This window comes from Antrostomus carolinensis, unplaced genomic scaffold (genome assembly GCF_000700745.2).
Source record: "Antrostomus carolinensis isolate BGI_N321 unplaced genomic scaffold, ASM70074v2 scaffold19741, whole genome shotgun sequence".
Taxonomy (NCBI): domain Eukaryota; kingdom Metazoa; phylum Chordata; class Aves; order Caprimulgiformes; family Caprimulgidae; genus Antrostomus; species Antrostomus carolinensis.
In genome coordinates this window covers 518-11421 of record NW_010295046.1, presented here as the reverse complement: position 1 = coordinate 11421, position 10904 = coordinate 518, and positions in this window count along the sequence as shown.

The window sequence follows — 10904 nt, the reverse complement described above, 5'->3', positions numbered from 1 at the left end:
GCTAGCAATAGCGTTCTTCTGCGTGGCAAATGCTTTTCCTTCTGCTCCTCCCTGCAAATTTTCATTTTTCCCTCAGCCTAGAGTAATGCCTATAGTGAGGTATTCAAACAAAATCTGCTCCAAATTTTCAAGTTTGTAAGCCCAATCATCTCCATAAAACAAGCCAGGCAAACAATTAACTCTAACAGAAGTATTGTGGTGACTTGGCATTGTTTTTGACTAAACAAGACATATTGCTATCACCGTAAGACAACCTTCATTGTGTTTTTCAACAGCATTATGGGCAGCTCCAGGACCTCGTAGTATTTCAAAACTCTAATACTTTTAAGTCATCTTTCTTTAGCTCTCCTCTGCTGCAAGGAACAAGCTTCTTTCCTTGAAAAGGTAAACATTTTGTAACAAATTCATTAAAACTATCCCCACCAACAATTCCAAAAGCTATTAGTGTTAAATATTGAAACTAATTTTTAAGAGCCTAAAGGGAGTATTTTCAATTTAATGCTGAGATAAATACCACCTGACGTGATGGCTGCTTTCATTAGTTTGTTTCAGCTCTAGTGCCTGTAATGAAATTTAATTAAATTGATTTGGGTACTTAAAGGTACAGTATATAGCAGTGTCCTGCAGAGAAGAAAGCTAACTCAAAAGCAAACTATGTGAGACTGCATTTCAGAAACCAATTTACCAGTCCCAAACGTGATCTAGGAGAGGAAGAGTAAGACAAAGATCTGACAAATTGGAAAGAAATTCAATGCAATTCTGTTACAGAATGGATGCGTTTGTTAACTGGCAGCAATTAATTAATAGGTGGCAACTGCACACTCCAGGAGGGCACAGAACAACCAGAGTACAGAAATACCATTATATGTCCTTATTGTCTCTTCCAAAGTGTCTTCTACCAGGCACTTCTTTATATTTTGACTATAATGAATATATTTATTCTCCCTCAATTATACTTCTTGAAGTCCAAATGTTGAAACTTGATTGTCAGTGACATGTTTCTGACAATATGTTCTTGGGAAAGCTGCAGGGATTACATTTGGTACAGGGGTTGGATAACCACTGTAGGAAACAAAAGTGATGTTGTAGTCTCACTGATCACCTTTTACTGGACTTAAGGATCACGTCATTTGTCACCCTGCTCAACTTTTAAGTCCTTTTGAAAATATAAAATTTTCTTCAGGCCCACAGGAAGTAATTATTTTGTTGAGGTGACTAAACTTACTGTGCCAAACATCTACTGCATAGGTGTCTTATGAAGATATAATTTGGGCTTTCCACATTATTCTTTTTGTCTTTGAAATGTTTCAAATAAAAACCAATTTTTTTTTTTAAAAAAGCAGTTTTCTATTGTGTTTGCATGAATTTCAAATTTTTAGAACTCTCTGGTAGTGGAGTCCTTGACTTGATGAGATGATTTGTGGAGGTGGGTCATATCAGACACACTATTTTCACCTAGTCACCTTCTATGACAAAGTAAACTGCTTGGCTGATGTGGGGTGAGCAGTGCACATTGTCTACTTGGATTTCTCCAGGGCTTTTGATATGGTTTCCCACAGCCTCCTCCTAGAGAAACTGATGCATTATAGTCTAGACAAGTGGTCTGTGTGGTGGATGAGGAACTGGCCGACAGGCTGCACCCGGAGGGTGGTGGTAAATAGGTCCTTTTCAAACTAGCAACCTATCATAAGTGGGGTCCCCCAGGGATCAATATTGGGCCCAATGCTGTTTAATATCTTCATAAGTGATGATGATACCAAAGTGAGTGGGGAAGTAGACACTTTGGAAGGGAGAGCCACCATGCAGGAAGACCTGGATAGTCTGGAAGACTGGGCTAACAAGAACCTTATGAAGTTCAACAAGGACAAATGTAAGGTCTTGCATTTGGGAAAACATAATCCAGGAGTGCAGCACAGAATGGGATCTACCTGGCTGGAGAAAGTTCCAGCTCTGTGGAAAGGGACCTGGGGGTCCTAGTGGACAACAAGCTCAATATGAATGAACAGTGTGCTGCTGTAGCAAAGAAAGCCAACAGGATGCTGGGTTGCATCAACAAAGGCATCACCAGCAGAGATAAAGAAATCATTATCCCACTCTACTTGGCGCTTGTCAGGCCACAGTTGGAATTGTTTGTTCAGTTTTGGTCCCTGCTACGCAAACAAGATGTGGGTCCTGCCTCCTCCAAGCTTACAAACTCTCCAGCATGCTACTTCTTGCTTCAGACCTGATCCTCTCGTGACTAGATTTAATCCACAATTATCCAACTGACTTGAAGCATACAGGACCAGACTTGTTTTGTCATCCTACTTCCTTATCTGTAAGCCAGCGTTTCACCGGTTCCAGGAATGAATTGTGATAATAACTGCTCCTGTAATGGTAATTAGTTGTAGAAATGCAAGTTGTGATAGGCAACCACTTGCAGGTATTGGTAACTAGACCCACGATGGTGTTACCAGTGGGTGATACAGCAACAAGGTAAAGTGCCTGTAAGTACATAACATAGGATCTCACTTTGAAAGTCAGACAGACATTGCTCTGAGCTGCTGGTGGTGCATCTTTCACAAGCTGAAGCACTGCTGTCAGGTTAAATGAAACATCCTGACTGGTGTGCACCAGTGTGACACTGTCTAGAGTAAAAGACAAATTAAGTCAAGGCTCATCAGACTTACACAGGTCTGGGTAATTCTTCACTGGGAATTTGTTGTCATGACACTAATAAGACACAACAGAAATTAGAACTGGATCAAATTATCTACATACATTGACATATGAAAGTTATGTGCGTGACTTGACTGTGGTGAAAAATCTAGAATGGTAACAAGTTTGGGTGATCCACCTGTGTATCTCACAGAGCTCTTAAATGGGATTTTTGAAATAATGTGGTTTAAATGTTCACCAACCACCACACTTATCATTAGGCTTTACAACCTGGGATCATATTATTTTCTTTCAATACAAGAGGAAGAATAAGTAAGTTTCTCAGTGCTTCTCAACAGAGATACCTGACATCTCTCCCTCTGCCAGCCCCACGGCAGCGGAGGCTAACCACCCCTCACCGTTACACCTGAATATTGAGTTGGCTGTCAGGATTGCTCCCTCCGCGCCACCTAAGCAGTTGACAAGGAAATGTCAGCTGCTGAAGGAGAGATGGAGAGATGGCTCTTGTCTAAAAAAGCTCTCACCTTTGTATTGAAGTGTTTTTACTTTGGAAGAGGGATTTCAACTAAATTCTTACAACTTCAATAACTCTAGAAACACTCTTGAAAAACAAACCAACTACTTTTAGATAAACTATCTAATTTAAAAAAATAAAGGTGTTCTTTCATTTTTTTCTTTGAATTTACAGTGCCAAATCCTATTATCAGTATGTGATTTCTGTAATTATTGTCCTTTCTGGATTTGCTTGCATTGTTACCCAGGAAGACTCAAAACCAGTAGAGAATTCCTGGGCATTGATCTACTTTATGATTCATCCTAAATAAATCTACTTCATTGATGGTTTTTTACTGCCATCAGCTAAGCTACAAACAATTAAAAGCAGAATATTGACATTTTTACTCCTCAGATTTTGTCTTTTGCTTCCAAAGCGGGAACTCAAGATATGTTGTTGAACAGCAGAGTAGGGATTGAGCCTGGAATATCCTGGCATTCTCCCAGCTTACACACCAGCAGTTGCTGTTTGGGTTAAATCCTTCCAACTAATTCTGCATTAACCGTGCAAGTGGAAATCTGGTGTAATTCAAAGGTTTGCTGACTCCAGTTATCCTGTTTCCCCTCCTCTCCTAAAGAGTTATGAGCTAGGCCCTCAAAATCAACAGATACTAAGTGAAGACATGGATCATTGAAGCTCACTTTAATTTGAGGATTTTAGTATTGTTTATAGTTTCATTTCCTCACCTTACAAAAGCCAGAAAATCACTTAAAACGGAGAAATTATTCAAGTTTGGGGGATTTAAAAAATATAATTATAATTGGGATAAAAGTGCAGGAGTTGCTCACAGTAAGACCACTTAACTGAAGTGGTTAGAGGAAGATACAGTTTGCTTCCCATGCCTTCTGATGATGATGATGATGATCACAGTTACTTACGGGTTACAGGTTATGTTGGGAGTTAAGACACCTGCTGCTGTGTGAGCTTGGGAAGAAGACCACTCGCTCCTCCCTTTGCACAGATGTAACCAAGGGGAAAGGACGGAGACGCTGCCGAGAGCACCAAGGGAGCAGTGCCAACACTTGAGCCAAGGCAATGAGCAGTGGGGGCTGAGCCAGGCAAGGAGGGACCAAGCCAGCTGGGCGGCAGAGCTGTCACCAGAGCAGTCGCCTCTCCCAGGGCTCTCGGCCCCCCACCTCAGGGCCTGATGCTGGGGGGCTGCCTCGCCGCTCCCTGGCCGGCGCAGCTGTGCAATACATGCACCACTTCAGCCTCCCTTCTTATGATGAGCAGTGGGCTTGACCTCAGCGCTGCTCTCGTTTTTACTCTGAATTTCAATGTACAAATAGCTTTTACTTGTAAGTGACCATTTCTGCATCCCAGATACAGCAGAAGTTCAATTGCTTAAGAAGCTGAAACAGAAATATGTATTTAGGGCAGCATGAAGCTTAAAGAAGGGCTTCCAGTCAAACAGTCATTAACCACAACAAAACTGTCTGGCACTATAGATAATAGATGAGGATTATTAAGTTTTCCGTAGGCTCTTTAAAGTGACATTTTCAGAATCAGTGGTTAAACTCATTCTTTTTGAAAGGAGAGGTGTACCTCTCAGCCTCCATCTCAGCTTCTCTCAAAGCAAAGCCATCATTCTCCTGTTGTCAGCATTCCACCTCAAAATAATTTGGAATATTTTCTCTCCCTTTTCTCTTGTGATGGCAGAGCCTGAGGTACTACATTCTTCTGAGAGTATCACCCAATTTTATTTTTTTTTTAATTTCAAAATAGCACAGACAGCCTTGGCCAGTTTTCTCTTTCTAAAATGCTTTTTTTTTTGTGTGTGCAGCATTATCGTTTTCTTATCACATATCTTCTACTGTAATTTACATCTCATCCCTTCACTCTAGCTATGAAGAGACATATGATAAGGGAGAGATATGTTAATTACTTGCCAAATCTATCCAAGTGAGAAACAGCTAGCTAACTATCCCCGGTTGTTTTATATAGTGCAACTCTGGGACATTTCAGGAAATCACTGAGGCATTGCTTTACCTATCCATAATTAATTATTGATTTCCTGTTGTGCAAGTTGCGAAGATGACAAGACCTAATCTGATGACTAAAATAGCTATAAGAAAAGGGAATCGTATGTGAGGCAAAGCATGAAGGACAAGACTTAAGATATGACAGAGTTCATTACTCATTTTGCTGAGGTTATATGCAGCTAAATAATAAACCTTTCAAAATACTGCAATAAAATGAAATAAATTCATTTTTCAAAGCATCACTTTGCCTCTTAAACAGGAATAAAATTGTTCTAATACATTTTAGAGGAAATGAAGGCAGTATTTGGCCCTTCAGCTAGAAATTCTGTTCTCCTGTTTTCCCCTGCGTAAGGTATATAAGCTATAATTTAAACTGTTAGAACCACAAAGAACTATTTTTGCTTGTATCCCGTATGCACAAAAAAACTGCATCCAAGAAAGTGTTTACAATAATTTTTGACTTGTGTTGTCATTTTAATTCCAGTAATGTAATTTAACCTATTTTAACATGTTTATACCCTAGAAATGCAAACTCTGACTCTTGGCCACAAAATCTCGGGGGTAGGACAAATACTACTTTATGGTCAAGGCCAGTTTCTTAAGCTTACTGTCCTTACAAAGACTAGAAACCAATCAGCACCTCTTACTGTGCATGCATTAAATAATAAAATCAACCAAATACAACCCTTTTGTTACACCTGTGAATGTAAAACACATAAATACACTTAAACTAGAGAGTTAGAGATCCTGATGAATATTTCTAAGCTGTACAAGTTTTAAGGATATGCTGCTTTGAACATGTAGTTTACTAAGATATTTAGACACCAATAATGAAAAATGCATATTCTGTTTTACTGAAATACCTTTAAGAATTTTTGATTCAGCCTTAGTATTGTTAACTCAAACAGGAACGCACTATAGCATCAAAGCCTACAACTCTCATTTTAGAGGAAACACAAGTTTCGTTAAAAGCACTTTGTAAAATTAAAAGTAATAAAAACAATTTAGAAACTGCCAGTGAAACTTTTCATTTCTACTTTTTGCAGGAAGAAGAAGCTATAGCTCTTTTATCAAGATGAACTGTATCAGCTAGAGTAAAACAATTCAGAACAAAGCACAAATACTACAAAAGAGACTCCTTTCAAAATATAAGGTTTCCTTCATAGAGTCTGAAATGGCAGACACATTTAGGCCACTTTTGAATTCTGTTAGCAGTTTTTGGAAGAGAAGAGGGAAGATATGAGAAGGACTTCCCAGCGATTTTTTCCCCACCCATTATTAGATCAAGTAGAACATCAAAAAACAGAAAGTAGGATATTGATGCACCAGCTTAATATTTCACCAAACTTCAATTGAATTTACATGTACAGGCCGTGTTAAACAAACACTTTTAATCTCCTTATAGGACCCAGAATAATGAGGATGATGATAGCGTAGAGTACAGTGACACATAGGAGCACCAGCAAAGTTATGCCCAGTGCTACGCTAGACTACTCAGCTCTGAAAAGAAAACACGCTTTGATTACCATAATAATAAATTTAATTTAATTTCCATCCTCTCTGTGCTTCTTGTGTATGCTATTACTACTAGTAAAAGTTATAGGGATCTGATGACTTTGCAAAACGATAAGCAGCCATCCAACATACCGGTTCAAGTTTGCTGAGAGAAACTGAGTTTCTCGCCCATATTCTTTACTACACATGTGCTTTTATCTGTGTCTGAACCTAGACAGGCAAACACCAAGCGTACAAGGCAATTAAAAACTATATTGAGTTCTGACTGGTAGAGATCATGTTCCTTGAATGACTCTTGGAGAAAAAGACTGACATGAATTACAGTTTCTCTTAGCATATATCTTTAAAAGACTTTTGAAAGTCTTTAGAAAGACTTTTGGATTCTTTTTGTTATTGAACATCTGAATCCAGCTAAACTTTGTTTGCCATTAATGCATATTATTTATATTTGTTTAAAAATTTTAATACATTATTTAGGTGGACTAAAAATGCTCCCAGTCCCAAAAGACATGCAGATAATTTTCCTAGGTATCTACTTTGTATTCAGTTATTACAATCCAATCTTATTCTGAGGAACTGTACTTTTGAGAAGAAAAATTCTGTAGATGTGACCTTCCACGTATGCATAACCCTCCAGATTCTGAAGGCCTACTTGTATCTCCACCCTCAGGATATTTGAGAAACTTCAGTTGTACAATTCCCTTCAGAAATAAGGCTCTAAGATACTGACTCTTGGGCTGCATTTTAATTTTTTTTTCTTCAGAGAAGTTCAAAAAGTAGAGTACTTTAGAAACAGATTTACACTACTAGGAGATTAAATTTCTCTTTTCTAAATCTGTGCTTAGTAACCTTAAAATGGACTTGAGTTTTCAAGTGAAAAATACCTTGTGGTTCCCACATTAGTCAGCTAGAACTTACCATGAGACTTCCTTTCAATTCTAAGGATGCTTTAGCATCATGTGTATGAATGGCTTATCCTAGAGAACTGTTTGGACAAACTTTGATTCTTTTCTTATTTGTTTAGCACATCTTGAATGTATCAGATTTTGGATGAGAATGGTGTCAGCTTCCATACTCCTCTTACTGATGTGAAGTATTTCTTAGAAGAATTACTGCTAAGTCTGGTTGTTGAATTACTGCTTGCTACAATGCTGAATGTTAAAGGAAAACACTATCATGCATTTAAGGCCCTCATGGGAAAAGCAACAGTCAAGCATAGCAGCAGATACTTTCTAAGCTCATAGCTCAAAACATTAAGGTTTATTCCTTCAGGTATTCTGAAGCTTTCCTTGTTCAGACATCATGCTTAAAGGCAGCTTCTTCTAGGTCCATGCTGTGTCATGAGTACGTTTCACATAGACACACCTGCATTCATATATAGATATACATATATGCACATACAGACATTTATCAGCAAAAAAGCCGACACGTCATCACACAGACATTCAAGTATTTGCAAGGAGTGGGGTGATGAGTTTGGCTTTAACTGAGCTTAGTCACCACATCTGATTTTTTTGGACACCATTCAGTAAAAAAGCCCGCACCAAAACAGTGTAAGGATGGGCAAGGTCTCGCTTGAGCTACACGGGACTATTCTCATGAAGATACTATCGCCAGTATTGAGCCTTCAATTCAGCACAGACTGTATCTTAGATTGCTGATAATATTTTAAATACAATAGTTAACATGGAAAATGTTTTAGAAAGAAACATATAAATACTGAAAACTGAAATGTGACTAAAGGAATGGTAGGTGATACTGCACAGTAAAGAAATCTTTGTCTAGAGTAACACAAAGAATTTAACTATGTAAAATGCTAAAAGATTAAAATAAATGAAGTTTATTATACAGTAAACACGATGGAATTCAGAAGCATAAAACATTTGAAAACATCTCTCTCTAACAATTGATGGAAACAAGAATTTAGACACTCCATCATGTGTTCTAATTGTCATAGAGGTAAGAAAATTAATATTTTGGATTCCAAAAGATTTTCTACTCTCCTTAGGCCATGTAAAATATAAAAAAAATTGTAACAACATAACGGCAATCCCTTCTCATTCTAGTATTGTCTGGTACTGTTAATAAACTCAAAGAGGGTTAGAAGGAACTAAGAAAACTATTACTTGATATGATGGATAAACTAGCTGTGTGTGTGTCGGGGGGCTGTTTTGGTAGTGGGGGAAGGGGCCACCTTGTGAGAAGCTTTGCAAAAGCTCCCCTGGCTCCAAGGAGGAGACCCCCCAGCCCAGGCTGAGCCAACTAGTAAGAGGTAAACGCCTCTGCGAATCAGTATTTGTGGGGGGAAGGACTGTCCTGAAAAGAAGAAGGTGGAGAGAACCTGGAGGAGAGGCCATTGACCTGAACAAAAAGATGACCATCAGCCTAAACAAGGAGAGAGCTTTGTTGCCAGGAGGAAGGAAAAGGAGGGGGAGGATGGAGAACTTCAGACACCCAGTTCAACCACATGGAGTAGGAGAAGGTCAGTGAGGTCCCTGCAGCCCATGGAGGTTCAGCGGTGGAGCAGATACCCATGTGTAGGCCATGGAGGACTCCACATTGGAGCAGAAAAGCTGAACCCAAGGGCAAGTGTGACTTAATTGAGACCCTGAGAGATACTCAACACCAGAGCGGGAGTGGACCCCCAAAGCTGGAGTGAGGAGGTGAGCTGGACCAGAGACCCATCTGCAGCCCGTGGATGTCCCCATGCCAGAGCTGGGAGCTGTGCCCGAAGAGGTCCATGACTCCATGGGAAGCTCGCTTTGGAACACTTTGTTCCTGGACCTTCATTCCAGGAAGAGCAGCAATGGTGAACTGACTGCAACCCCAATTCCCTGTCCCCTGTGCTGCTGGGGGGGAAGGTAGAGAAATCAGGAGCAAAGTGATTTGAGCCCGGGAAGAAGGGAGGGGTGGGAGAAGGTGTTGTAAGATGTGGTTGTTCTGTCTCACTGTGCTACTCAGATGAATGGCAATGAATTAAATTGATTTTTCTTCCCCAAGTTGAGTCTGTTCTGCCCGTGACCATAACTGGTGAGTGAGCCATCCCTGTCCTTCATCCCAATCCGTGGCCCCCTTTGTTGTGATTACCTTCCCGTCTCACCAGGTGGGGGGAGTGAGTGCAGGACAGCATGGTCTACCTGTTGTTAAACCACCACAACTAGGAAAATCAGAACATGATCTACTTGATTGTACAACTGAAATTATAAATATTTGTATTAAAATAAAATCAGAGTAACATTCAGATTGACTTAACATTTTAAAATATTTTAGATAAAAATACTGTCTTTTTTTCTAAATTATTCTTCTTAAAACTAGACAAATTATTTAGAATGATAATACAGCTAGTTGAAGACACTTATATATTTGTGTTATGCCAAACGCTGATAACCCCTCTCTCCCTCTTTATCTTTTTTATTATTATTTTTTTTTATTAAATTCAAGCATAGTTTATACATTGTTTTTCCCATGGGTGAATACTTCTGAATACTTCTGCATATGCCAAAGTTTTTACCTCTATAGCTTAGCTCAATTTATTTACAAAATTTCCTCTTCAGGGTTCATGATTTTGCTCATGATACATAAATTCCTATTGTATAGACAAACAGGATATTGTTTAAGCAGGCAACCGGCAATGAAAAAGCCACAAATGTTAAAATTTAATTGACAAAGTTTTGAATTATTCTTAAAAAAACAATCCCTGGGAAGGTCTATGCAATCAAAAGAGGAGGTAAGTTAAATGATGAGTTTATACCATACAGTAACGCAGCCTAGTGCTAACTCTGTTGAAAAAAGTAGCATCAAGGTAAAAAAGAAAAACAGAATTCCACACTAATGTACCATTCCTCACTGAAAAAACTTTGTATCTCTATGAAAGAATGTGAAAAAATTAACAGATTATTCTTTGATCTGCAGCTACTACTTGTTATTTCCTGCAGAATAGAAAATATGCCTTTGCTTTAATGAATAAATAATTAATGTTTGCATGTGCATTGGGACAGGTAAACCTATATTACATGAACACTGGAAACTAATATACAGCATAAAATGTAGAATTAATAATAATTCAACACACACAAAAAATCAGTAATACCAACTTTTTATCTAGTACTGAAACCAATGACAATTTCAAGATTAAGTATTTAACAAGATTGCCATTTGATGAAGAGCCACATTTAAAATGCTCTCTTAAATGTGAA